General features: G+C 37.4%; 1 long non-coding RNA gene across 1 annotated transcript; it reads right to left on the minus strand.

Moving 5' to 3' along the window:
- Positions 1-805: 805 nt before the first annotated feature.
- Positions 806-2,378, minus strand: LOC129348516 (uncharacterized). The gene is made up of 2 exons (XR_008601081.1): positions 1,085-2,378; positions 806-1,021 (listed from the first exon to the last, which is right to left on the minus strand). It is a non-coding gene; the product is annotated as an uncharacterized LOC129348516 (long non-coding RNA).
- Positions 2,379-3,079: the final 701 nt, after the last annotated feature.

Genomic DNA, 3,079 nt, shown 5'->3' on the forward strand with positions numbered 1-3,079 from the left:
CTTAAATGTAGACCTAAAGGGTGGTTTGGAGTAATATTCTACTCTAAAATCTTCCAATGTAGACTTAAAAGGTTGATCTGATGGTATATTCTACCCAACATCCTGGAACATTTACCTAAAAGGTTGGTTTAATGGTATATTCCCAGAACCCTTGAACATTGGGCTTAATGGTATATTCCATCCAAAATACTTGTACATATACCAAGAAGTCAGTGTAAAGGAAATGTAGGCCTAAAAGGATTGTTTAAAGGAATATTTAAACTGTTATTTTCATTATTTAATAATCTGTTATCAGTCAGAACCCTGGCAAACTTATTTTCATCAGTTTTTTTAGTGGAAGTCACAAATAAAAGAGCTCTTGGTTTTTCCCGGCGTTAGTGAGTCCAAAGCTGCTGTTTCAACACAGAACGTTCACATGCATCCACAAACCTCTCAGCACTCAAACACCCACAGACAGGAGGCCAGCTGGACGGAGGCTCGGCGGCGTCCTCAGACCCACAAGTTGGGGAGTCGCTGAACTTGTTGGTCCAGTTTGAAGGCCTCCGTGTGGTCCAGTAGAAGTCCACGTAGTCGGTGTTGGCTTTGAACCGCAGCGACTGGCCGCCATCAGGTGGACCGGCTCGTCCTCGTAGGGCTCCTCCTGTAGCCTTGAGGGGACCACAGGAACATTCAGTAGCTGTTGGAGTTCTTCCTGTCAGGCTCGTGGTAGAACGGCTCTGAAGTATCTTGTACTTGTCTTATCTGGAACAATCTAACAGCCTAAACTGTTAACAGCAGTGTAAAGAAGCAAACACACAGGCATAGATTAGGACTCAAACGAGATTTATTTTAGAAAACAAATCAGCTTAGAGGCATTTGTTCACACGTGGCTGAATAGGAGGCCGTCCAATCAGATTGGAGGTCTTCACTCTGTAGGTTGTTTGTTTGGTGAGACTCTTGGACCTCCATCAGCTGACGTGGATGTTTGATGGTCTTCTTCTCTAGTGCCAGATGATTCATCCATGAATTCAGCAGCTACAGACTGAAATGAAGCTCATGCTGCCGTTATTGAATTCCTGTTCCAGATCAAATGTTCAGAGCTCACCTTGAATGCAGCCGTCTGCTGTCTGATAGTTTTTCTCATTGTAGTCTTCAATAAAGTCTTTTTCCTCATGTCAGGATGTGGTGAGACTCTTTCTCAGTCTCTGCAGACGTCCCTCATTGTGCATCTCCAGAGAAGAAACAGAAAAACTGGTCACTACTTCAGCATCACAAACGCTCTCCAGCATTGAGAGTGTTTTAGGAATTCATTCATTGTGTTGTGAACTTTGAAGGAGCAGAAACTTTACAGCTGCCAAAGATATGAGCTCCAATTCTGGATGTTTTAGGAAATGAAGTTCATCAAATGAACACTTGATTTTTGCTGATAACACTCATTAAATTACTGAAGAAATCCAACATAAAAACCTGTAAACTCTCAGGCAGCTTTTGTTAAAGTTTGTCTATAATTCTATCATCATGTTCTGGAACCAGGACTCTGCAGAAGTTCCTTCAATCAGATATTTGTGTGTTTCTATTTAAGGCCTCAGGTTTGAACGTACAGCAGAGGATTAGAAAGGAGTGATTTTAATATTTAAATCAGTCCAGTAAATGTTTGGCGTGAAAATTATTAAAATTTTGATTTAGATAGATTTGTGTCATAAATAATATTGTAGAGTCTCACTTAAATATATCCAAATGAGTTCAGTGTATTTAAATTTTTATAGAATATTTGATTTCTTAATCTCAATACTGTCGGGTCTGACCCTAAATATTATAATAATGATGTCAATTTAAATCATATTTTAGTGCAGAGTCATAAACTTTAATCAGCTAAACTTACATAATAAATATCACTGTACAATCTTAACCTGAACATTCATATTATTGAGGTAAATTTACATAAATCATGATATTCTAGAGTCTTAACTAGAATATTTCTAACATTAATCTTTTGTATTGTGCTGATAAACAACAATAACCCGACTTTCAGATAATATTTGTTGACTGTGATTGAGACTAAATTCCTCCACATTCTGGAACTGGACTGCATTTCCCAAAATGGAAACATGGACAGAATTTAACACTCATGTATCCATGGCAACACTAATGTTTCTGCTTCTTACCAAAGTTCACAACACAAGTAAAGATTTTAATATAAAACTTCAGGGATGACTGCTGACCATAAGTATTCTGATCAATACTTCATGATCAATATCAGGACAGATGTTACAACTCCAGCTGTTCCATTAGACTGCAGTTATTCACAGATAAATTAAAACATCACATTCCTCATAAAAACTAGATGGGACTTTTATTAAATAAAGTGTTGGTGAATAAACTGTAAAAAGTGCAAAGCAGCTCCATTAAATCAGGAGATGTGAGATCTTTCACCAGTCTTTCATCTGGTTGTTTTGCTCCAACATGCTGTGAAGTTCAGTTTTTACCTGAATCAATACAGAGATTCTATTTCCAGCCAAGACTGAAATAAAAATTAGATTGTTATGAGGTCATTAATGCAACTAAATCCTTTCAGATGGAAGGATTTACTTCAAAGTTCTAATTCAAGTTTCAGTTGGAGCACATTGCACTCACAAAGAAAAACAGTGATACCTTCATAGCAACATTTAATAAACCTAAAGCCTCCCTGTTGGCTCATTGGTGGAGTTTGTTACTGAGCATCTGAACCTTAAATCCAGTGAGACGACCATCTTCAGTCGAGGCCAGTTAGAGAACTTCAAGACCTTCCATCGGCTGGACCAGATGTGGCATCATCTCCCTCTGAACATCTGGATGAAAGGAGAAAAGACAGAAATCAAACACAGATCACAGAAATACAATTTATTCACTTTCATCATTTTATAAAAGTAGCATGAACTTTATTAAAACTTGACAACATAAGTAATGAAAGTAAATGTTTTTATCTCGTGTCGAAGCTAAATTTAAAGTCAATTTTAATGACAGTTTATCCTGAGAGGAGTGAGAATGGAGCTTTTCTTTCCTTTTTAGAATATTCCCTCAAAATATTCAGTTTATTATTGGCTTTAGAAGCATTTTTCTT

The sequence above is a fragment of the Amphiprion ocellaris genome, unplaced genomic scaffold (assembly GCF_022539595.1).
Source record: "Amphiprion ocellaris isolate individual 3 ecotype Okinawa unplaced genomic scaffold, ASM2253959v1 Aocel_unscaffolded318, whole genome shotgun sequence".
In the NCBI taxonomy this organism is placed as follows: domain Eukaryota; kingdom Metazoa; phylum Chordata; class Actinopteri; family Pomacentridae; genus Amphiprion; species Amphiprion ocellaris.